This window comes from Leptonychotes weddellii, chromosome 9, assembly GCF_054177405.1.
Source record: "Leptonychotes weddellii isolate Sample4059 chromosome 9, ASM5417740v2, whole genome shotgun sequence".
Lineage (NCBI taxonomy): Eukaryota > Metazoa > Chordata > Mammalia > Carnivora > Phocidae > Leptonychotes > Leptonychotes weddellii.
This window is the reverse complement of record NC_138377.1, coordinates 5028151-5054294: the sequence shown is the minus strand read 5'-3', so window position 1 is coordinate 5054294 and position 26144 is coordinate 5028151. Positions and strand designations below refer to the sequence as shown.

The window sequence follows — 26144 nt, the reverse complement described above, 5'->3', positions numbered from 1 at the left end:
CAACAGATGGCAAAACCGAGGCTCAGGAAGAGTAAAGCAACTTGCCCAAGGTCAGGAGCAGTGTTAGAGCTTGACCCATGTCTGCCCCTCACTGAGACAGGTCTGCCTCTCACCACCCTCCTCTCCTGCCCCATATGACATGAGGCACCACACTGGCCTTTCCCTGTCATCCATCCGTTAACCAACACTTACCAGGAACCAGCACCGATGGGGCCTCAAAGAGCTCACACACTTGTATAATGTCATGCTTCACACACATAAGCCTCACCATTAATTTTTTAAACTTATTTAAATTCAATTAGTTATCACATAGTGTATCATTAGTTTCAGATGTAGAGCTCAATTATCCATTATTATATAACACCCAGTGCTCATTACATCACATGCCCTCCTTAATGCCCATCACCCAGTTACCCCCGCCCCCACCCCTCTCCCCTCTGGCAAACCTCAGTTTGTTTCCTAGAGCTAAGGGTCTCTTATGGTTTTTCTCCTTCTCCGATTTCATCTTATTTTACTCTTCCCTTCCTTCCCCTATGATCCTGTTTTGTTTCGTAATTCCACACATGAGTAAAATCATATGATAATTGTCTTTCTCTGATTTACTTATTTCACTTAGCATAATGCCCTCTAGTTCCATCCACTTCATTGCAAATGGCAAGATTTCATGTTTTGATGGCTGAGTAATATTCCATTGTGTATATACACCGCCTCTTCTTTATCCATTCATCTGTCAATGGGCATCTGGGCTCTTTCCTTGGTTTGGCCATTGTGGACGTTGCTGCTATAAACATTGGCTCACCACTAATTTTTTACTGAGCAAACTGAGATTCAGGAGAAGTAACCATCCTCCCAGGGATAGGCAAACTTTTTCTACAAGGGGTGAGAGTAAATATTTTAGGCTTTGCAGGCCCGACAGCCCCTGTTCCCGCTGTTCAACTCTGCCTTTGCAGCACACTGACACGTGATGCATACGTGAATGGGCGTGACCACGTGCAGGCCGACCTTGTGTACTGCAAGCAACAGCAGGCGGGGCTTGGCCCACAGGCCAACCCCTGATGTACCCACCGTCACACAGCTAACAAGCACATGAGTCAAGATTTGAAGCTGGTCAGCCTGACATCTTGGAGTGCATGCCCTCTCCACTCCTTGCTGCCCGGCACACATCCACCTCCCATATTGATTTCAGGGTACTCTTTCCAATTTGGGTGCGTGACTCCTTCCTCTCCATAATTGCTCATGATGGACTGGAGCCACGAAGTCACATAAAATACAGTTCAACCACTGGCAAGTTCCTTGCGCCCCAGGCTCACGCAGGGTAACAGGAGCACAAACATTGGCACCAAACACCTGCTTCAGGTCCCAGCTCCACACTGCAGGCGCTCTCTGAGCCTCACTGTTCTTATCCACAAAATGGGGCAGTAATAGTACCTACTTCATGGGTTGGTGGTGGTCATTAAATGAATTATTATAGGAACATCACTTTCAGACAGGGCCTGGCACAAACTACGCTCTCAATAATGGATAGCTCCTGCCATGTAGCCCCCACCCTCAAGGAAATGGAATTAATTTCATATCTGCACATTATTCAGTATCTCACTGGGGAGAGCAAAAAAATGCATTGTGGTTACAAGTTCCTATATAATTATTGCTGGCTGCACCGGGTGGTGCCAAATAGTTTTGCAGAAAGCAGAACAGCCCTGAGGACAAAACTGTAATATGGTAGTAGTAATAATAATGATAATCATAATAATAATAATAATAGTTCCCATTTATTAGGCACTTAGTAAAGCAACATGCTAAGTGCTTTGCAAACACACTCTCATAATAGCCAGCATCTGGACAGCCCTTTGGAGCTGAGAAAGCATTTTCCTGACTTCGATCTCACATGTGCCTCCCATCCATCCACAAAGGTGGCCTCCGTGGCCTCTCTAGTTCACAGACGAGGACGCTGAGGTGACTCACCTGAGTTGCCACCTGGAAAGTGGCCAGGCTGGACCCTTACCTGGAGCTCTGCATCCCAGAGCAGCTCCCTTCTCTCAGTGTGCCTCGGGCTGCACCTCGCCCTGGCCCAGGCTCCAGCCCAGTGCTTCTCTCTGCCTGTCCTTACAGCTGCAGGAAACACCTACTGGCATCATTCATACTCAGTCTCCAAGACTTACCTCTCCCACAGAGCCACCTGCTTTAATGGCCCGTGGGGAGGGGCAAAGCTTAACCCCACATAAGTTTAACCCTCCTGTGGCCATCCCCACTCTTCCTCTCCAGGATCTCTGCAGTCCCGCTTCCCTTCCTTTGGCGCTGGTGGCATTTCCAGCATCCTCCAGGAGCGGCCTGCATCTCCCCCGGCCACTCTCATTGGTGGCACAGACCAACCTTGACCACTTGCTGTCTCTGAGGGCGGATTTCCTCACCTATAAGATGGAGATGATGGGCCTCACAGCGTGGCTAGGCCAGTCAGAGGCAGTGGATGTAAAGTGGTGTCCGGGTAAGGCTTGTGACATGTAGCTTTCCTGGAAAGCCTGAAACTGGACACCATGACCCATGGCCATGCTCTCCTCACCACGCCCCTCGTAAGTACATTCTCAAACATTGGATGATATGAACTTTGATTAAATGAAATCACAAGGGTATTTTTAAGATTTTATTTATTTTTATACATAGAGAGAGCAGGGGGAGAGTCAGAGGGAGAGGAAGAATCTCAAGCAGACTCCCGACTGAGCACAGATCCCGACGCGGGGCTCAATCTCACAACCCTGAGATCATGACCTGAGCCAAAAATCAAGAGTCGGACGCTTGACTGACTGTGCCACCCAGGGGCTGCATAAAAATCACAGGTTTTGATTTAAAAACGCAGCAAACAATCTTCATGGCAAATACCAGGACCCCCAAAATTGTGTTTAATCCATCGTTCTGTCCCGGTTCTGGCTGTCAGGATGGGGCAGAAGTGGACCTGCTCCGAAGGGGGGAAATGTTTGAGGGATTCCAAGGAGGGAGGTGCCTGATCCCTTCAGAGCCTCCCATGGCCTCCACCCAAGCCCAGCGTCACTGGACAGAACCCTGCACCTGCCCCCAGGGTCCCTTCAACTAGAAGGCTGTCTGCCCCTCCTGCCCTCGCATCCTAAAGCATCGCTTCTTCTCTGGAATTCTCCCTGGCTCTCCCAGGCAGTGGGAATGTTACCGCTTTCCAAGCCCCAGCACACGATTCGGTGCCCCTTGCACAGTGGTCACTGTGCAGTGTGATGCGTGAGTCGGTCCCGCACCGTGCCCTCCCCTGGATTATTGTTACAGTAACGACTGACAGCCGCGGTTAGATGAGCATTTACTGAACGCCAGGCCCTGTGCCGGCTGATTCACAGCCCTCAGCTCCATCCGTGGCCAGAGGGACCCCTGTGTCCCCAGCCGCCAGCACAGGGCCTGACGCCTCCTACAAGCTCAGCTGGTGCTGGCTGTGCACGTTGAGTGAATGAGGGAGTAAGTGACCAAGAGAATGAATGAAATTAGCCAGACCTGGATGTGCGTCCCAGCCCCAAGCCCTCAGTGCACAGGCATGTGCTTCCGACCCAGAGAGCCATGGACGGCCCTCTCGGGAGGAAAAAAAAAATTGTCAGCCGTTGTTTGACAGTGATAGGGCCTCCCAGGTCCCTCATTTACTGGGGAGCCAGATGGCAGCTGGAGCCATGGTTCCTGATCCATGGCACCTAAGAAGGTGTCCTTCACCCTCCCGGGAAACGGCCTTTCCTCGGACTGCATCAGCTCCCCTTCCCCTGGGGGACGACTTGATCTAATGACCTTAGCAAACTGGGGCCGAGGGCCAAAGTCAGCCCCTGAGCCTCTCCTCATCTCTCTCTCCCACACCCCCGCCACGTCCGCCCTTCTTTCCTTTTGTTTCTTTTCTTTTCTTTCCCCTTTCCCTCCTGCCCCCTTTCTCCCATCCCTGAAACCCTTTCTTTCTCAGTCACTGGCAGCCACCACCCGGCTCTGGACTGCGTCCCCAGGCCACAGGAGAACTGGGATCCACCCCTGCCCTCAGGGCGCCCAGAGCCCGCTGGGTGTCAGCTGCCATGTCTCCTGGGCTGAGACGAGCTGCAGGTGCTGGGGGCAGATGTGTGTCCAGGGCATGGGGCAGGCACGGAGGGGAGAAGAGTTGGATCACCCCAGGGACTAAGGCACTCCAGGAAGGCTTCTCAGAGGAGGAGGAGTCCCCAGCTCTTTGCCCCGATGGCCTGCATTCTGTGGCCTCCCTGACTCAGAAGGACCATGTGCTGTGGCCCCGTGAGCTGGCAAGCACACCGTCCTGCTGCCTCTCACCTCGTAACATCCACCTCCTAGGGCCTTGCTCTTCTCTACACAACAGCCACTCACAGCCAGACCCCCATGGCCCCCTGCCCAGCTACCGCCACCGTCCCCAGTCTGCTTCCCGCTTCCCACCCCTCACCATCCTGCTGCCTGTCCTCCATGGCACACACTGGCTGCCTGCACCACCTTCCCAATACACCAGGCTCATGGCGTGCCTGCCCACAGCCTCTATGGATTCCCTTCCTCGGCAGACCTGCATGTGAGCCCCAGCACCATATGCTCTGTCCTGCACTGAGCCCCCAGCCCCATCTCCCACTGTGTGGGAGCCTTCCCTCCCATTCACGCAGCCTTCCCTCAGTGAGCCTAGGTGGGGTCCTCCCTTGCACCTCTCCCCACCGCCCCCTCCCCAAGCCTATATGCTGCTTCAAGGCATTCCCTGCACAGCCCCCATGCAGCCTGTTGTACCTGCTCTGGAAATCCTACAGACGGAACTAAAAGACAGCAGCGCCCGGGGGCTGCCAGCAAGGAGCAGAAGAAGCATCTGATCCCAGGCACTCAGTGAGACTCCACGCAAGACCCCTTTGAGCAGAGCTTGGTGCCACAAGGAGGATATAAACAGAGCTGGGCCGAGGGCTGCCAGCAGGTAGATGTGCCCGCACGGTGGGAAGACCCACAGGGCATCCCCCAGGTGACTTGGGGCTGCCACAGGAGACAGGACTCAGTCCATCAGAGGAGGGTTGCAAAATTCCCCCCTCCTTCCCCAAACTAGAGGTCAGAGGTCAGAGACCGCAAGCCTGCTTTGAGTTGAGCAGCACAGCGCTTTAAAGGTAGATTTAAATCCGCTATCAATATTTAGTCACTGGAGACTGTAAATTAAAATCTGGACTTCTGCCTTTTCTCAAAAAAATTTTAAAAAGCGCAGCCACATTGGGGCCCCTCACTGTCAGTCTGATCAGAGTCAGCTGCCACCCTGGACTGCCCCACCCCCAACCCGGAGCCTGGTTCCTGCAGGTCACCACAGTCCCTGGCATTCCCTATTGAGACCCACAAGCACACCCAGGGGGCCTGCCTTCCCCTTGTATCATGGCATAGCAGCCTCACTGGGGGTTCCTGCCCGGCCCCGAAGACATTTGGGTTAACCCAACCTCAAATGCCACCTGGCAGGGGGAGGCTTTATCTCTCTTTGCTGGACTCCCTGCTGGCCCCGACATTTTGATCTGGAATATGCTACATCTTTTTTTTTAATTTAAATTCAATTAATCAGCATATAAAGTATTATTTGTTTCAGGGGTACAGGTCTGTGATTCATCAGTCTTATATAACATCCAGTACTCATTACACCACATGCCCTCCCCAATGTCCATCATCCAGTTACCCCCTCCCCCCAGCCCCCTCCCCTCTAGCAACCCTCAGTTTGTTTCCTATGATTAAGAGTCTCTTATGGTTTGTCTCCCTCTGGTTTCGTCTTGTTTCATCTTTTTCCTCTCTTCCCCTATGATACTCTGCCTTGTTTCTTAAATTCCACATATGAGTGAGATCTTATGATAATTATCTTTCTCTGACTGACTTATTTCGCTCAGCATAATACCCTTAGTTCCATCCACGCCGTTGCAAATGACAAGATTTCATTTTTTTTGATGGCTGAGTAATATTCCATTGTATATATATACCACATCTTCTTTATCCATTCATCTGTCAATGGACATCTGGGCTCTTTCCATAGTTTGGCTATTGTGGACGTTGCTGCTATAAACATTGGGATGCAGGTGCCCCTCAGATCCCTACATTTGTATCTTTGGGGTAAATACCCATGGAATATGCTCCATCTTTACACATTCTCCCCAAATACAGCCACACTCGCCTCCCCTTGGAGCTGAGGGTCCATACTTAAAGCCTGACTTGGATGGAATCTAAGGCTGCCTCCCAGACACTAAGCATCACCGGCCACCCCACTCTAATGTGAGTTTGCCTTGCCAGGAACAGAGCTTGACAACTCCCTCCTTGACCAGGTACACCAGCAGGACCACAGTCCTCAAAGGACATTTTGCATTTCTGGCCCTGGCCTCTTCTCCCTCCTACGCCCCACCCAGCCCCACCATTTCACTTCTTTCTCCCATGAACTCCCAGCCCCAGAAGTATTTGGTTGAGTTGACACTTGGCACCAGAGTCCTGAGCCTTAAGGCAAACATTTGTCCTAGAATTGCTAGAAATCACTTGGCTTCTCTTAGCGGGACAATGGCAAAACCAAACAGCAACTCCCTTCCCTGCTCCTTGCCACCACCCCCTCTCTCCCACTCCACCCCACCCCCAAGCACCTTGACAAACTGGAGGCTCCTAGGATTTCCCTGGGCAAGACATGAGAACCTCTCCAGACACACCACTCCACAAAGTCCTGGAAAGCTCGGGAGTCATTGGCCAGGCCTGCAGATAACGTGGGGTGCCCACCCTTGTCCTTCACAGCCTTTGCTGGACCGGTGCCCCCTGCAGAAGTTAGGGGTGGGTTTTCACGCACTGGCCGTGCTTGGTTCTGGGGGGGCCTGGCCTGGGCCTGAGGAGCTCAGTAATGACAGAAGGTGTCCACTCACTCACTGACCAGTTCATTCATTCATCCACTGTCTTCTTTCTCCATTTACTGCAGCTTAAATTATTTCTCCTTCACTGGGGCATTCGCTCTGACTTGTACTAGTTTATAGAGAAATGCAGACACAGGCAAAGATACACAGAGACAGAGCGCCTTGTTTAATTGCTCGCTTATTAATTCCCCCACCATCCACATGCCCACTCATCTGTTTGTCCGTGCCTCCATCCACCTGTTTCTCCCCTTGTTTCCACGTTGACTCGTGTTATGAAAGTGCCCACTGATACCTTCATCCGTCCACTCGTTCACTCCTCTGTTCGCTGGCTCACACCATTCCTTCAGTATCTCACCCATATATTCACTCAGCAGGAGGAAGACAGGGATTCACTGCACTGACAGGGAAAGGGGAGGTGAGGTTCTCCGGGACCCAGGAGCAGACACCAAGGCGTGCAGGGGCAACAAGAGAGCTCTCCCTCGAGGGCAGAGTCCCGGGGGCTGAGTGTGGGAGACTCACCAAGGCAGAGGTGGGGTGGAGGGAGACAGTCACTCAAAGTGGGGAGGGGGCTCGTGGGCCAAGGAAAGCGGGTCCGCACCTCAGCTGGCAGCTGCCCAGTGAACAAATAAAAAGGCAGGAGGCTGGAGGTCCCGGCTAAGGTCATGGTATCTGGAGCCCCAAGAGCTCAGACTCAGTTCTGGAACTGCCTCTGGCTGAGCCTCGCAGGCAAGCAGGGTCATGACCCTCAGGTAGGGTTATTCTGAGGACTCCGTGGCAGAAATAAAGGCCATCCTACCGAGACTGGTGTGCTTAGCCCTCGCCTGCATCCCGGTCCGTGCCCCACTGGACCGGAAGTCCCCTGGAGGGCCGGAAGCCCGGGCAGGCCTGGCTCCCTGCTGTCCACCCAGAGCCTAGAACAAGGCTGGTACATGGTGGCTGCTCAGTAAATACCTGGTGAACGAATGAACGAGCTGGGAAAGGATCTTAAAAATTATCAAGTCCAGGGGTGCCTGGGTGGCTCAGATGGTTAAGTGTCTGCCTTCGGCTCAGGTCATGATCCCAGGGTCCTGAATCGAGTCCTGCATCGGGCTCCCTGCTAGGTGGGGAGCCTGCTTCTCCCTCTGCCTCTGCCTCTCTCTCTCTCTCCCTGACTCTCATGAATAAATAAATAAAACATTTAAAAAAAAAATTATCAAGTCCAGTCATTTTCAAACTTTGCTACTTTTAAGGTGCTATCAGGGTCCCCTGAGAAGGTTCAGAGCCATGTCCCCCTCGACCCAAGCACCTCTATTTTTACCTGTTTACACCCTGGGCTTTTCTTTCAAAATTTAATTCGCAAATTCCCCTCTCTCTAAAAAAAAGTTGAAAAAAGATGGTCTAATGCTCTCCTTTTAAAGATTGGAAATGGAAGGCCAGAGAGAGGAGGCAAGGGCCCAGGATCACCCACCAAGTTGTGATGGGGCCAGAAGGAGACCCCAGACTTGCAAACCCCTTGTCCACGGAGCCTGCCCTCCCTCCCACTCCCCTGGGCTTCCCTCCATCTCAGGATTGAGCCTGCAGGCTTCTGGGGACCACCTGCCCTCCAGTCCCCTTCCCACAGGACTCTGAGGTAGAAGTCAGGATAGAAAGGAGGTAACTGGACCAAGTCAAAGAGGGAGGGGAGGGGAGGGCGGCCAGGTACGCAGTGTCTCCTCAGGTGGAAAACTCGGCTGGAAACTCCGCGGGAGAACAGCTAACTCCGTATGGCCAGGGTGCTAGGTTTTGAAACCCTATACATTTTTTTAAATCTATAATTATGTGGCACACACCTAATTAAAATGGACTATAATTGTTGAAATATTTTATTGAAGTCATTTTTTTTTTTCCAAACGACAGGTTTAACAGATGATAAAACTTGTCTTGTGGTTAACTGGGGCTGCCAAGAACCCCAGGCAGAGTACAGGGGTGGGGCTGTCCGACGGCGGACAGTCAACCCATCTGAATGCCAGCATTCTTTGCTAAGCACTCCTTCTGAAGGCTTCTCTTGGGCCCCGTGCCAAGCACTCGGGACGGAGATAAATAGCCTGGGTGGGTGTTTTGTGCACAAAGATGACTGAGGTTTGCTTGAGCTCCACGGAGATCCTTTGAAATTGTGCTCCTGGGGAGTGAGGGCAGCTAAGATCAGAGGGAACTGTTTATTCAAAAGCACAAGGAGAGGAGTGTGATCTTCACCCCACTGGCAAGCAGCACCCTCCTCCAAAAATCCCAATGACCAACCCGTAACAGACCTCGGCGGCTCGGGGGCAGCTGTGTCCTCACTTCCTTCAGGGAAGGGATAGATGCTTCTCAAATAATACCTCCGACAGCAGCTGCAGTTGCTGTCGGTCTCCCAGGTGCTCCGAGTTTTATATGCTTTGTTTCTAATATTTACTGCCCACCTTATAGACGACGAAACTGAGTCATAGATTAAGCAAGTGGTTTCGGGGCTCCGCATAGTGTAGGCATGGCCTGGGTCCTAACCCCAGCTCTGTCTAACCTGGAAGCCTGGGTTTTTGTGTTCTGACTCAGACCTTGACTCAAAGTAGCATCTTCATTGTTAAAAAGACTGAATCAGTCTGGGGGGAGGGAAGGGCAAGAAACACGCTCCAGGATCCAGGGGTTCCTGTCTGTGGGCAGTGTGGGGAGCAGGCGCGCTACAAGACGAGGGCCCCCGCCCCCACATCCAAGGGACTGGAACAAGGGCTGGGCTGGTGACCAAGGGAAGAGTCTCTTCTGTGCCCTAGCTAAGAACCCATCCTGTCACCCAGGACTGATCCCAGTCAGAGAGTGAGCAGAGCAAAGCAAGTGAGCCAAACGCTCTTCTCAAGATTGACAATCTGCTTTATCCTGTGTTCCTGTCCCAACCCAGCGATCGGCACCCCCAGGTTACAAGTGACAAATGAGTCAAGAGGTGAGTGTGATCTGATGGGACACTGCTAAAACAAAGCTCCAAAATTACCAGGAAGGGAAAAAAAAAAAATCTTCTTGGAGTTTCTCCATTTTTATGGTTATTTTTTCTTTAAAAAAGTTTATTCCTTCTTATTCCTCTTATTACCTTTGTTCTGCATTTGTCTGCTTTCCCTCAACTCCATTCTTCATCTTCATGCAGCTCATTTGTTGAATAAACCCCGTGCCAGATGTCTGTCTGTCCTTCGCTCACGCACAGAGGCCTGAGAAGCTGTGGACTTCCAGAACATCTCTGTGCTCCCTGAGAAAAGCCCTGACTCAAGGCTGCAGTGTGGACCTGTGGACGCAGGGAACAGCGTCAGGTGGGGCCTGCCTGGCTCGGGGCCTGCGAGCCCTCCCATCCGGGCCACCCCGCCGGCTGTGGGGGAGGACAGGGCGCTCTGTGCAGGATTCACTCTGACAGCTGTCGGCGAAGGGGGGTTGTTTGTACAAAGCAGACTGTGTCTAAATCCCTCCCTGGGGCACTGGTTCCAAGTTAAAATGTGGCAGGTTTGATCCCCACCACCCTACCCGCCCTACAGGACTTCCCCTCTCCCCCAGTCCCATCCCAGGGTTACCACCCTGATGAGCACTTCCAACTGCTCCTAAACGGCTGGTTACCCAACCGTCCCTCCCTCTCCTCCGTCCTCCCTCCTCCTCCTTGACTCCTGCCCCACCTGTTGGATCTGTCCATTTCCATTTGGTGTGGGGAGGAGTGGGCGGTGCCCTGCCCTCCAGCCCTCAACCCCGGGAGAGCCGCAAGGGCATAATTACTTCATGGAATTAATTAATCAACGGAGCGCCCCCTGCCAACTGCCTGGTATCACTGCCTCATCAGCCCTGAGAAATAGGTGTCTCATTATGCCCATTTAACAGATGAGGAAATTGGAGGTCAAGGAGGTCACTGCTCAAGGTGACAAATGGCCCAGCTCGGGGTGGGGTGGAATTCACACTTGGAGCCTCTTATCCTATTTACAGTAAGAACAGCTGCCTTTCGGAATGTGTCTTCTGGCCTCGCTGAACACTGCGTACAGGAGCTTCTCACTCGAAGGACCCACAAGGTAGGCAGCCTTGCCCCGCCTTCTGCACTGGGCACAGACGTCGGGAGGTGGGAGACCTCCCACTGTGGCCTGAGACCCTGGCAGGCACTCAGCTGTGAGCCAGGACTCCATGGCTTTGCACCCCTCTCTCTTTGCCCGCCTTGGGAGACCCAGCTAAGGAGGAAAGGCTGGTGGCCTAACAGCAGGGATCCTCAGCCTGGCGCTTGGACATCTGGGGTTGGGCAGTGCAAGAGGCTGTCCTGTGCCCTGTAGGATGTTTAACAGCGCCCCCAGCTTCCAGTCACCACCTCCTGACCAGAAAGTACTGACACCCAAAAATATCTCTAGACATTGCTAAATGTTACCCATTCCCCACACCCGACTGAGAACCACTGCCTTATAGTTTTGTTTTCCTTGAAGGAGGGACATGCTATTTTTCTCAAGGGCATATAGAAATTCAGAATAGATAGTGCCCAAAAACTAAGTAGCCCAGAGTGTGGCACAAGAAACACCAGCCAAATGTGGTGGTAATATTATTATTATTATTATTATCATTATTATTATTATTCTGTGACTTGTAGGTGAGAACGAATCTCCACTAGCTGGCAATGGAGCCCTGGAGGGTGGGTAATGGGACCTGACAGTCCGAATCCTGTGGCTGATGCAGTAGATGCGTTGAACAAGTCTGTTTACCCTTTGGGAACTCTGTGTTCCCGTATTTAAAATGGGAAGTCCAAAGGATATGACTTCTAATACTAAATCTAGTATTTCCAGATTTTCCAGATTCCGACATCCTGGAACAAAGTTGTCACTCAGCCCTGAGGTGCAAGGGCTCTGAGCTCTGTCCACCTGGGCTCAGTCCATGGTCTGAGCACTTACCAGCTGGGTGGCCTCAAGCAGGTCACCTACTCTCTCCATGGGTCTGTCTCTTTATCTATAAAACTCAGAGATCATCTCTGCCTCACACAGTTGTCACAAGTATGAACTGAGGTGATGCATACACCCCAAAAGTGCCTGGCACTCAGCCCCATAAGAATTAGTTATCACCATCAGAAACACCCTGGCAGTATTTAAAAAACATGACCCTCAGTCCCGATCACAGGCCCATTGAACCAGATCTTCCAAAGTGAAAGTATGTGTGCATATTTTTTAAATTCTCTCCCAAATGATTCTGAAGTAGTGGGTCATTGGCCTGGAATTTAAGAACCACTAGAAGTTGTATGAAACTCTCTGATGTTAGGAATGTTTCATTAATGTCTGGAGTGCCACTGGAGGGGAGGGGGGCTGAGTGGTACAAGGATAAGAAATATACTCTGTCCACAGGGAGCTACCCCCTAATCAGGCAAGACCAACTCATAGACCAAATACATAGCTCAAGTGGGCCTCTGTGGCCAAGGCCACAAAGAAGTTTGGGATATGTGCTCAGACATGGCAGAAGAGGGGGTGTGCCCAACAGGACTGCCCATTACAATTGTGTTGGTTGTTGACTATACGAAAGTACCCAAGAGAGGTGACTTCATCTAATTCAACAAAAGCTACATAGGACCAGTGGAAGGCCTGGGGGTCATTGTTCACACAAACCACACTGGAGGCTCTGATACGCCCATAAATACCAGTTTCCCTGCCCCCTTATCTGGGGGGCTTTTTCCAGGACCCCACAAAAGTAACTGACCGCTGTGCCATGCTCTATTAGAGTCTTGCCTTTCCCACACTCACACTGCATTTGAGTTTGCGTCAATGCCTCGCCAAGAGATTATGAGCCCTTTGAGGGTAGGTACTGGATCTTATTTTATTTTATTTTTATTTTTATTTGTTTGTCGATTTGTTGGTTGGTGTTTCCAGCTTTGAACACAAAGCCTGGTACAGAGTAGGTGCTAAGCAGATGCTAGTTGAATGAGTGGATGGATGGACGAATAGATAATTAGATAAACACATGAATTCCAACTGATTTAGAGGGCCTTAGTGAGCACTGTGGGAAAGAACTACGGTGCAAATCAAGAGAGCTGGGTGCAAGCTGAGGGGCCTTCTTGGAGGAGGAGGAAATGTGCCTTGAAGGATAGACTTGGTTATGGTGGGCACAGACACAGTGTGGAGGAAGTGGAGGGAACATTCTTCAGCAATCTCCTGCACAGAAAGTGAGATGGAAGAAGTAGAAGATGTGGCAAGTTGTTAATGAAGGGTTCAAGAAAAACACGGCTTGAGGCATGGTTTCACCGTGGCAACATGCTCTTCGTTTGGTATGGAAGGACAAAGTCAACATTTTCATGGAATCAACAAGAGAGTAAGAAGACCCATGTTGCAGCATCTGGATTCGGTGATTTCGCCCAGTCTCCCATGAGCGTTGAGCACATGGAGGATCATGTGCACAAGAGACAGAAGAGTCATGGGTACCATTGGGGGCCCCAAACTCACTGTTCTGCAGGTGTGTTGTGCTAGTGATGTTCCTTCCCAACCTGATAGAGCTGGGCTCTGACTCTTCTCGCTGCAAGAACCTGGACGAGTTGGATTCACATCAGCGCCTCACGGATATAATATAATGCAATATAACATAATAATTATAATACAAATCCCCATCCCTCAGGACTCAACGGTCCATTGAATCAAATGCAATACAACATTGACTTTGTGGGCCATTAATCCATGCTGGGTCTCTTTCCCCAGAATGTTCCTTTAATGTCCACTCAGCTGAGTTCAGGAGTCCATCTCCCAAACCTCAGAGATAACCATGTGTATTAAAATTGATGGAATCTCCTTTGAACCAATAATCCTATCAAGGGAACCCTTCTTTGGGTTTATCCAAAAGGCAAAATGTGTGCCCAGCAATCTTCATTGCAGCGATGTTCTAATGGTAAAATGCAAACCACGTAGGCAATAGTGGGGTACATAAGAGGAGCACCCACAGTAGAGACTGTTCTGTAGAATGGAAGAGTATGAGGCAAAGGGGTTTTAATAACGCAGGGAAAGTACGCCGTAGATGTCACCGGGAAGCTTTCAACAGAATTCATGATCAATTTCATCTTTGGGTTGTTTTCTTGACTATCCAGATTTTTGTCTTGTTTTGTGTCGATAGCATCAAGATGGAACACCTGGGACAACTTCCTCCTTCAACCCCAAAGCAGACCCAGCTCCCAGGTGCCCTATACCAAAGTTGTCAAGAGCGCACTCCCAGCAGGATGCCGCAAGGGTGACAAGTGTGGCCCCCGATTTTGTCACACTGAGGTAGGGCCAAGTTCAGTCTCCCTGGCGCCCTGAGCAGCAGCTTCACCCCCAGCCTCGAGCCCAGTGCTGTGGGGAAGTGGGGACAGCAGGTGTGCCCTGGCCAGAAGCAGCTCCCACTGCAGTGAGAGAAGAGGCAGTGATGTGGAGAAGCCACCAGCTCTTGAGCGGACCCTCCCTGCATCCTGCCTCTCCCTCGCCTGAGTTTAAGTCTCATCCCAGAAACTCAGACCCTACAGCCAGGCTGCCTAAGAGGGAAGCCCCATGCTGCCAGGACCTGTTGGGTGAGCCCGGGCAAGTGACACCACCTCTCTGTGTTTTGGTGTCCTCATCTGGGAAAGATGGGTGGTGGCGGTACCCTCCTCACAGGCAGGTTGGGTTCCTTGGTCTAGAAAGCTCTTGGAGCATGACCCTTGGCAAGTGCTGTAGGAGGGCTTTCTATTACTATGGGTTCAAATGCAGCTGAAATAAGACTGTCTGACTCCAAATCACACAATCTTTCCCCTCGACCTCACAGCTGGATGTCCACAAATAAGGATGTCCTGAACTAAGTCCCTCAGAAGGGCTGCAAGAGAGGGTGAAACAGGACACTATCATGCTTGCCCCCTGGGGGCGAGGACAACAAGAATGCTGGAGTTTGAGAGCTTTGGGGTCAAGTTCTGCTGCTACCACGCATGATGGTCTAACCCTCCTGCCCCATCCATCTGCATCTCGGCCTCTGTGCCTGTAAGCTAGGTCTAGCTTCCACCCGCTCACCAGGACGTTTCCATCAGCAATAAGCATGCATCACATAAAGTGCAAGAACGGTGTTATTAAACCCACACCAAGACACCACAGGTATTGTGGGACGATCAGGTGAGAGTACACACGTGCCCCGTGAGGGCATCGCCCAGCAGGTAAAGCCGAGTCTCTCAGCCGTGAAAGACTCAGAGGGGAAAGAGCCAAAACGGTTCCCCGGAGAAGCAGGGGTTCTAGCCGGCATTGAAAGCAAACAGGACGTTGGGCCGCCAGAGACGAGGGGCAGGGTCCCTCTGAGCAGCAGCGGGGCAGCTTGGGCAATGAGCAGTTCCACAGAGGATCTTCAGATGGTCCTATTACTAACAGAGCTCCCCGCACATGTCTGGGATAGAGAAGACGGAAGCAGGGAAGGAGGGAGAGGAACAGAGGGAGAAGGAAGGATGGAGGGAGAGGAACAGAGGGAGAAGGAAGGATGGAGGGAGAAGGGAGTCTGGGAAATGTTTGCATCCAGCTGGCCATCTGTGGCCAGCACGATGCTGATTTGGCGCCTCCCCACCGCCTGACCCCACACAGAAGGCCCCTTGTTCCACAGTCTGCCCCGCGTGATCTCTGGGGAACATGATTACAAACCTCGACACTCCATTTCACCCTTTCAAAGGGCACTGTCCCCAGTCAGGCGTCTGCTTCCCTCCCCTTGGAGACATGATGCACCCTGCTCACCACTGAGAGATTTAGTGCCCCACCCACCCACCCTGAAAAGAAAAATGTAGCTTGAGACTTTAATTCCTATTCATGTCATTTTACAATAGCTTCATTCATTCCTACTGGCTGTATGATTTTTTTTTTCTTTTTAATTTGTGGAGTACATTTGTAATGTATGAATTAGGGAAAGGAAATGTTCTTAGAAAGGTCCCAGGGAGTGAGCTGTCTCATGTCTGAGGACTGAAATGTAAGTGTCAAGGAAAAAAGAGTGACATGGGGGCAAAGGGAGATGTGCTCTGGCCCAAACTGGCCCCCAAACTGCTGTGTGGCTTTGGGCAAAGGACTTAACCTTTCTGGGCTATGTGACTGTCTAAGGGGTGGCTTCCCAATCTCATTAAATAGTGTCTCCGTCAACCATTATGGCAGCCCTGTGGGTTAGGTGGTCACTGGGTCACTGTCACAATTAATGTGGGAAGCACCCTTTGGGGGAACTGACCCCAGACCCTACCCCCTCATAAGCTCCGGTTGGGAAGAGAGTGAGGCTGAGCAACCCCTCCTGCCCCCACCCCATTGTCCAGCTTCAGCTGCCAGGGCCCCTCATGGGCAGAAACATAAGTGAAGAAATCCAGTAAGCCTGGGGAGGCCAAAGTTTTGGCCTCATAAAGCCCTTTTCCTAAGCAGCTGGCCACAGCTGTCCAGAGCTAAGTCTTACAGTAAATTGGCCTGCAGCCCTGAAAACTGAGGGGCTGGGGCATGGGGACCCGAGTGGGGGGAGGGAACAAAGGCGTTCCTGGGAGAATGGAAAGAAGCCGCCCATCCTGCCGCTCACTGGCTGCAAGGCCTTTTCTCTCAAGCCTCAGTTTCCCCAATTGTAAAGTACGGGTAACCCCTCCCCCGCCATTGCACAGTGATGGTGAGGATGAGACTGTGGACGTCAGACCTCCCAGGCCAAGGCCTGGCCAGGAGTGCGTCCTCAGTGGGCTCCCCTCAAATGCCCAGCGTGGACTGCCCTCCCCGCTCCCGCTCTTGTAAAAATCATCCCCACCCACCCCACCCAGTCCCCAAGGACATGCACACCTGTCTCCCTTCTGTTTCTGTCCTCGGAGACAAAGTACCGGCTAGTGGCAGCTCTGTCAACGGCCACCCAGAGGGCCGGTCGCCCAAGAGGGCCACTCAGAAAGGTGGATGCTTTTCCTGGTTTGCCATAGGTGGGTTTTAGCCTGACGTCACTTCCCTAAACTCCCACCACAGTTCGCAGCAGAGGAACAAGAATGGTGTGGCTGGTCTAAATGTGCCCACAGGCCAAGTCTCGGGATGCAGAAGGAACTGATTTAGTCCTTCCTGCAGATGGCAGAAAACCATCCGTCTGTGATGACTCCGTGTCCTCTGATTTAAATAGGCACTTTGGGGAAGAACCCAGTCTAATCAGGGTTTTCCCCATTCCTTCTCTCCAGGAAAGGTCTGAGGGGCTAAGAGGGAGAGGTCATTCTGGCTTCAGGGGAGACTAAGCCCTGTATACAACTGTCTCCAGGGTGCTCATTGGCCTTGGTGAGCCTTTGCAGTTCTCATAGCCTGTCTCTGAGGCCCAGGGTTGCCTTGCCCTCTGTTCATCACAAGGTCCTCTTGTCCTGGGTCTGGGCTCTCATGGGTCCTGCAGCCCTCCATCGGCCACCCCCACACCACAGGGGGCTCAGGTCCTACCAGAAGCTCCCCAGACAGGTGCCACGCAGGGGTGTGTGGGACTGAGGCCAAGAGATCCCTCGTGCAGCCTCCCCATGCTCTGCGGCCTGTGGGGCCTCCTCCATCCAGATCACGAGCAGAGAAGCAAGTCATGGCTTCTCTCAGCCGGCGCCTCACATTTATCTGGAATTGCTCTCTGCTCCCACCCACAGCTGATCTCTCCCCAAAGAGGTGGAGTATCCTCTGGGTGGACATGCACCCAACTGAAGTCAGGATCTGTAATACCATGCAAGAAAGACAAAATGTCGATCTACCACAGTGGCCTTATAAAGGAGACAATCTCTCGTAAAGAAGACATCCTTCGTCACCCAGAAGACATAATGAAGCCTTGCAAGGTGGAACAATTTGTCCTTGCTCACACAGTCAACAGGTGGGACAACGAGGGCTCTCCTCAAATCCTGTCACTTCCTGACTGTGTCATGGCCACTGCATATCCACGCTGGTGTCCCCAACATGGCAGTGACAACACGGCCCAAACCTTCACTGGGTCCCCCTCCTCCACGGACACAGCCCCCTCCTTCTCCCACGCTGCAAACCCCCTGTTTTGTCAGAGTTAGCGGAGAGTGACCCAAATGGAACCGCACACACCCTATGGGCAGAAAATGAGATGTAAAATCCTATCAGTCCCTCTGACAGTTAAAGTAAAATTTTATGTGAGCAATATACTCTCGCTCTGATTACCATGCCGTCTAATTTTATTCCGGTTTTCCTGGGCCCGCTGAACCCCTGCTCTTTTAAGTGTTCAAATGCTCTGTGCGCCAAGATAAATGATTATAATTGACAGGGCATTGTCAATCTATAGCGAAGCCGATTTCATTAAGCATGCCAAGGGCCAGCTCTAGGGGCAGGTAGCTAAGCGGAGAGGGGTTTTGATCTCACCCTCTCCCTGTACTACAGTCCACACTGGTACCAAAGGCTGGAGGGCAAGAGAACAAAGGGAATGTTATGTCTCTGAATTCAAATCTTTCCCTTTGAAATGAGGCGTCCAGAAAGGCCAATAAAACTGTGGAAATGGATTTCTGGCTGCATTTGATGTTAAGCCTTTAGTGTCAAGAGCCAGGTCTGTTGGTTGCCTTTCTATTCCCCTTTCCCCTCTTGCGTCCTTTGGCTCCCCTTGGATCCCCCCATCTCTGGACGCCTTGTGGGGACTTTGTCCTTTCATAAACAGTGTCTTGGAGTTGGTAGAGAGGCAGCGGCGTCTCATTTCTGCTTTGACATGAGAAGAGCAAATTAAGTCCTAACAGAATAGAGAGTTGTTCTTGTGTCTGTAAGAGAATTCGTCTCGTATAGGTTGATTAAGACCCAGACTTCTCCTGCTTCAGTCTTAAATACTGTGTATCAAGGCATCTCCATGTGTAAAGTTGCCCTCCTTTGCCCCGGAGTCATCATATCCCACATCCCATCCATCCTTTTCTACCTGGAGAAGAGGTTTGGGAGAAAATCCAAGGTTCAGAGCCTCCTCCCTAAGCCTGTGTGACCAGATATCCGTGACAGGGGGATGAGCTTGCACCTAGAGCAGTTAGCCTAGTCCGTGATTGGGAGAGAAGGACACGGCGTCCGTGGCGACATCCTGGCTGTCATCTTGATCTGTTCTCGGGCTGAGGGGCACAGTGTGAAAAAGGGCTCTGAGTATCCAGGCCTACAGTCAGTTTGGGGAACCCCGGTGAAACTAGTCTGCAGCCCCACCCAGCCTGGTTATGTCCTTAAGCCGGATCTAATTAATTGACCCCATTTACATAGTGATTTGTGGCTCCTGGTAAGAGAAAGGACCTGTGAAGAGAACAGCAAATACGATATGGAATCCAAAAACCAGTTTCCAGTCCTGTCGCTGCCCCAACCAGGGGATCTTGGGTTACTTTCTTCACCCTGCAGCTCAGACATTTACCTGTAAAATCAGGGGAGTAATTGCTCCCCTGTCCTGAGTTCTAAATGAGCTGACTGCAAGAGCATTGTTTAAGCTCCAAACCATGGAGTTTAAATGAGAGCTAGCATCACTGCAAGAATATCATATATGTTAAAGTCAACCCATCTCCATAATACGTTAATGCAGAAAGGATTATTTCCTTCTATTCTTGGAGCAAGGAAACTGAGGCACAGAGCCCCTTGTAGCAGCCACAGAGCCAGCCAACAGCAGAGTTCTGTTCACAGAAATAGAGCCAGCCAGGCATGCTGGAAACTATGAAAAACTCCAGATATAACATATAAAACATGTTCTTAAATGCTTTAACAGCTGGCAAGGCAGTGGGAAATTAGGTCGAAGTCTAAATGGGAGTGGGAGGAGGAAAAGGATCTGTGCCACCACTTTTGCCTGGAGGACATCTGGTATACCTGCAGAACTTGATCTTGCATTTTTAGAGCCTTGGAGGGGACAGGGCACATAAAGCAAAACCCAGAGCCTACTCAAGGTGGGGAGTCCAAGAGAAGACGTTTGTTATGAAAAATCAAAGTCTCAAAGTGGGTTAGGACAAAGTAGATGGAAACACACACACATAGACAGAGAGCAAGAGAGAACAAAGCCCTGATGTTGAACAGAGAAGTCCTTAGATTGTCAACCAGGGACCTGTAATACAGCCCAGCCTCCCTCTCTAGCCTCATCTTCCTTTACTGTATGATTCATCATCAACCCCTGAGCTGCTCTGATACACTTCCCCAGCTCAGCTGTCCATTTCCCACCTCTCTCCTGCTACACCTCCCTCTGGCTGAATACTCATTGGCTAGAGTTTCCATCAGCTACTCCTCTCCACACCCATCCCTCCTTAGCCACACACCCCAGCTTCACTCTACATCAGTCCCTCCCCATATCAGTTAAATTCCTTCTAAACAGACCCTGGAAGGGAAATCAACCTTTTCTGCTTAGGCGTTAGGCTTCTATCAGTAAACCAACTGATCATAGGCACGTCTTTGAGAAATAGCTTGTTCATGGACTCTAACTGTGTCTGGGAGATAGGACTAATCATACGTGCCAGTGGGGAGGCATCCTCATCTGGGGACACCAGCTCCTGGCCCCAGCTTCTGTCTTTGCTGGCCCTGGCATTGTGATGGTCCTTTTCTCAGACACTCTGGTGACTCTTCTCCTTTCATAGAGAGCTGAGCCTCAGATGCTGAGAAAGGAAAGATGGCCTGGCCCATCCCCTGGGTGCTGCGTTGACCTCAGCCAGGCCCAGAGCAGCAGAAGCAGGGCCCTGTGGGGTCCCAGTCTCCCAATATGCAGTCAGTGCCCCCAGCCACATCACACCAGTCCAGTGGGAGGGCCTGTCCCACCCTTTGTGCTTGTTTGCATGCAGTAACTTTTTGCTCTAGTGGCAGCCCTGGAAGGCAGCAGGGCAACCTTTACTCTGTCCATTTACAGATGAGGACAAAGGTAGGCAGGGAAGTCACCCAGCCAGTGCAGGAGAGAGCTGGTAAGAGGACAAAGGCAGATATGACAAGTCATGCTTGGACTTCAGAGAAGGGCAATCACAATAAGTTGGCCTTTAAACTGACTTCTGCCAGTGGAGCTCTGCTTCCCACACTTAAACCCACTCAGTGTCTGGAGCAGGTGGACCACAGCTTCCGTAAAGTGAGGTGAGTTGGGTGTCCCCTCCCTGCCGCTGGATGGATGGGGCACTCAATGGGGACAGGAAAGGGATGGAGGCCAGGAGTGAAGAAGTGCTTTATGCTTCAGCCTGGATGGAAAATTGGTCCTGGATCTTTAAAACGTCATCTAGGGTTGGAGGGGTCTGTAATTTCAATCCTCAGACTGACCTGTTGTTTGCTTTTAAGATGTAAGGGCTTGAATTTACCATTGTAAAAAGAAGATATACTTTTGTGTTGTAAAAAAATAAAATAAAATAAAAATACCAAATAGGTTCTTTTGGGTCTAAAGCAGAAGCTTGCAGCTGATATCTGTGAACCACACTATTCTATATCCAATTCAGCATGCATTTATTGAGCACCTACTGTGTACTAGACACTGTTCTAGGCTCTGGGATGCAGAAATGGGTAAAACACAAAAAAATTCTCACCCTCATGGAGAACACAGATGACAAATATAGGTAAGTACATTTTATGGTATATATTGGGTATAAAATGCTATGGAGAAAAACAAAACAAGGAAGGAAGTGAGGGAGAGCTAGGAGGTATATGAATTAAAGTATAATAATCAGAGAAGGTCTGTTGACAAGGGGACATTTGAACAAAGACTTAAAGAAGATGAAAGAGAAACCCTTCAAATAAAGGGCATTCCAGGCATACAGAATGGCCAGTGCGAAGGCCCTGTGGTAATGGAGGGAAAGAGAGAACTAGGAGATGAGGTTAAGAGGTGGGGCCTTGAAGAGGTAAAATAACTTTAGAGGAAGGAATCTACATAGTGAAAGGATGAGAGTCTAAATCCAGGACTTGGCATAAAGTGTGTGCAAGCCTAACTACCTCAAGAGGACCTGGTAAGGCAGATTGGGAGTGGATGTTGCATGCGCCTGGTGTTAGTCAAGTATGAATAGTGAAAATACTCCCAGACAAGTAGGTATGGATGGGCTTGCCCTCAAAAAGCAGGGAGGCCATTCTTAAGAGGGGTGGGATTTGGGCACCTGGGTAAGCAAGGAAGCCCCAATCCAGAACATTCAGAGAGAGAGAGATGGTGGGCCTAGGAAGTCCTGACAGGCTCAGGACCAGGAACATCAAGTACAAGAAGGCAGGAGTGGGAAGTGGGGTCGAAAATAACTCGTGGATCCAGACCCTTATTTGCCCATCCCACACACACAGAAAGAAGGGGCCCATATCTACTTCCATTAAAAAAAAATAGTGGATTGGGGCGCCTGGGTGATTCAGTCAGCTAGGTGTCTGACTCTTGATTTCAGCTCAGGTCATGATCTCAGGGTCATGGGATCAAGCCCTGCCTTGGACTCCGTGCTCAGTGGGGAATCTACTTAAGATTTTCTCTCTCTCTCCTTCTCCCTCTGCCTCTCCCTGCTTCCCCCAACTCTCATGCGCACATGCACACTCTCTCTAAAAAAAAAGGTGGATAGTTTTTCTTTAAAAAAATGAAAGGGGAAAAACTAGGAATGTTCATATAAGCCAACCACATGCCTTTGTATGTAGTTGAAGGAATACAAAATGTATAGATATGTGACTGAAGTTTACAAAGGCAACTAAGAAAGCAACTAAAAGATTATGCGTGTGAGTGTGTGTGTGTTTATATATAAAATGTGTCGGAGGGAAAATGTGTGGATGCTGGTCCAAATGAACAGATTATCCCTTACAGAAGGGGGTTGATACGTGACATCCTAGTTTGATCAATCAAAAATAACAGTACTAATACATTTAACATATGTAGACATGGAATTTATCACCAAGACAAACAAAAACAATCAAAAAGAATTAACAGAATTAAAAGTGGTTGATTCAGGACTAATGTGAAGGGGTGATGTGACCAAAGGCTATTACTTTTCATTAGAAACATGCCTCTGCTCTTTGGTTTGATTAATCATACACAGGTATTTAATATGTACTTTTAGATAACATTTTTAAGTAGGTTTGACTTCATGTTGCAGTCAGAGGCGATTTGAGATTGGGATGTGCCAATTATGATTCTTGAGATGTTATCAGCTGGTTGCTGCTGATGGATTTGTCACTTTTGTGTAGAAATGATTTTACACTAAAATCTAGATTTCTCTGTTTCACTCTACTCACAGATCACACCCAGAAAGCAAGATTTACAGAGAAAAATAAGTCAAATGCAGTTTGAAAACACATTTTGTGGTATGAATACCCCCATTAAAATTCCACCACCTAAGGAGTCATTCATCTAACTAACCATCAGTTTTGGGGTGCCTACGAAGAACAAGGATATTTTCGATACAGACTCCATTTCAGGGACACATGGGTTTTCTTTCCCAAAGGAAGGACACAAAGGAAAGATGTAGAGTCTAGAAACCCTTCTGAAGCATACCCTCACCCACACGTTGGTTTTAATCCACTGTCAACGGAAAGGACTGAAATCAAGGTGTTGGGAATTTTAGACTCAGCTGTGTTTCATTTTTGCTAGCTGTTATCACCTAGGAAAGTCACCTCTCTGATCTGGACTTCAGTTCTTTCAAAATATATTTGAACAACAGGGTTTGGAACAGTTGGAATCTGAAACATCAACCCTTGTTACCTTGAGCTAACTGGTCAACCCAACACAGGGGAGGGCAGAGCTATCTAACTCTGAAGGCAGAAGAGGCAAAAGGTGTTATGACAGAGGACTGTTTAGGCCTCCAAGTACAACCTGCAGGATGCACCGAGGAGGCAGCTGGCTGCCTGTGAGGCAATCCCATGTGGTGGAAAGATCGCAGGCCTGGGGGTCTAGAGACCCAGGGTTTAGTTCCAACTCTGCCAAAGCTTCACTGGATGATCCTGAACAAGTCATTACAGCTCCATGGCCCTCAGTGTCCTCACCTGGAAGATTAAAAGGTTCAACTAGACAATGCCCGAAGTCCCTTCCAGCTCTAACATGCTCTCATTCCATGATTGCGTGACCACCAAATTAAATTAAAATCAGAGCTTTTGCATCACCCCGTGTGTTGGCGAAGACAGGGAACACGCCCATGTGTACATGAAAAAGCCTCAGACACTGGGTCTCTCGGCTTGTTGTTGTTGTTGGGGTTTTTTTTTTTTCATCCTTTCCTGAGCTTATCTGAGCCCAGGATCAAGGGCTGCTTCTCCAATGCAGGTGCTTATCTGCCTGCTGAGGCCAAGGGCACACCTTAGTAACCTGAAATTTGTGAGGCAATGCCCGCGTCTCTGCCACTGCTAAGCCACCACCTCTGGCTACAACAAGGCGTTCCCCGATAAACAGATCTGCTATATACATGTCTTCCTGGGAACACTGCCTGCCAGCCCGCTCCTGCCAAGGTCTGCACACGGCCATCTACAGGGAGGGTCTGAGCACAGGGAGACATTGGGGCAATCCAAGATGCTGCCAGACTTGGGGACAGAATGGGTGGGAGATACAGCTCCTGTGGAGAGGGGCTTCCTAGGCACCTGGGCTAGAGGGCAGGACAGAGACCTACAAGCTGTGGGAGGAGGGGGCTTCCTGGAATGCCAAGGCTGGGCTTGGTATCAACGCATCAGGGAGAAATGGCCTACAGATCTGGATATTTCTAAATCCCAGAATTGCTCATTCTTTCAAGGAAATTTTCCTGAGATCTGATATTCACTGGGCATTGAGGAAAACAGGTGAATCCCGATATCTAGGTCATTCCCATCAAAGAGTCCCCAGTCTGTATCCTTTGGATAAATACCTAGTAGTGCAATTGCTGGGTCATAAGGTAGCTCTATTTTTAACTTTTTGAGGAACCTCCATACTATTTTCCAGAGTGGCTGCATCAGTTTGCATTCCCACCAACAGTGTAAGAGGCTGTACCCCAATGTTTATAGCAGCAAAGTCCACAATAGCCAAACCATGGGAAGAGCCCAGATGTCCATCAACAGACGAATGGATAAAGAAGATGTGGTCTATATATACAAAATGGAATATTACTCAGCCATCAAAAAGAATCTTGCCATTTGCAACAACATGGATGGAACTTGAGGGTATTATGCTGAGCAAAATAAGTCAGTCAGAGAAAGACAATTATCATATAATCTCATTCATATGTGGAATTTAAGAAACAAAACAGGATCATAGGGGAAGGAAGGGAAAAATAAAATAAGACGAAATCAGAGAGGGAGACAAACAGTAAGAGACTCTTAACTCTAGGAAACAAACCGAGGGTTGCTGGAGGGGAGGTGGGTGGGAGGAAGGGGTAACTGGGTGATGGGCATTAAAGAGGGCACGTGATATAATGAACACTGGGTGTTGCATGCAACTGATGAATCACTGAACTCTACCTCTGAAACGAATACACTATATGTTAATTAATTAATTAATTGAATTTAAATAAAATAAAACAAAACATGATGATGAAGTTCAGAATAAAACCTTACTTTTTAAAACAAGAAAAGAGTCCCCAGTCTGGTCGTGAGGGAAAAGGATACATAAAGCAAACACGTTTTATTCTTTCCCTTATCCAGTGAATATAAAACGAATGCCCAGTGAGTGCAGTTATCATTCTTGGTACTAGGGGAATTCAAGCAAACAAGAAAGGAAAGATGTCTGACCTCTCAAGCCCACATCCCCAACTTTATTCTGCCCATCTTTTGAGGATAATGACCATAGTTGGCTGAGGGCTTCCTACGGCCAGGGCACTTCACTGGAGTTCTGCATTTGTTAGCACCGGTCACCCTAGCGGTAGTTATCGCCAAGAGTGATTACAACTCTTCCTGGTTCCTGTCCAAGGAGACTGAGGTCAGAAGGGTTGGGGCTTTGCCTGAAATGACCCTGAGAGTAGATGACACTGGACCCAGGTCTGCTGGTCTCCCCAGCCTAGCTTCCTTTTACCAATTTGTTCTGCTACAGCTCAGTCTTCCCAGATCCAGAAATGTCATTTTCCCTGCTCTTGTTCTCAGCCTGCTCTTCCTCTCTATCCCCTTGTCCAAGGAATGGCCTCACCTTTGGTCAGCACAGGGCAGGTTGTAGTGCAGTAACAAATAACTCTAAATACCCATGGCTGAAGGCAACACGGATTTTACTTCCCACTGACACTCTGGTGCCGTGGGTCTGCTTGACACCATCACTCAGGTATCCAGGTTGATGGAATTTACATCTCGGTGCATATCCCCTGTCACCGGGCAGGAACTGTATAGGCTGGAGGGCCTCCCATCAGCCGTGAAGTGCTCTAGCCCAGAGGTGACGTATGTCACTCCCAGCCCATCAGCCAGAACTAGCCACGTGGCCACACCAAACCTCATGCAAGGAGGCTGGACGCTGGTAAGCAGTAAGGAAGGCTGCCAACAAATATATGTTAAGAAAAAAAAAAGA

At 49.9% G+C, this 26144-nt stretch overlaps 1 long non-coding RNA gene across 1 annotated transcript in view; it reads right to left on the bottom strand.

Moving 5' to 3' along the window:
* Positions 1–9944: 9944 nt before the first annotated feature.
* Positions 9945–26144, bottom strand: part of LOC145723233 (uncharacterized) — an 18745-nt gene continuing 2545 nt past the window's right edge. Inside the window, exons 2-3 of the long non-coding RNA XR_014148156.1 lie at positions 23511–23680; positions 9945–10128 (exon numbers count right to left, since the gene is read on the bottom strand). This is a non-coding gene — a long non-coding RNA (uncharacterized LOC145723233). The remainder of the gene's footprint in view (positions 10129–23510; positions 23681–26144) is intronic.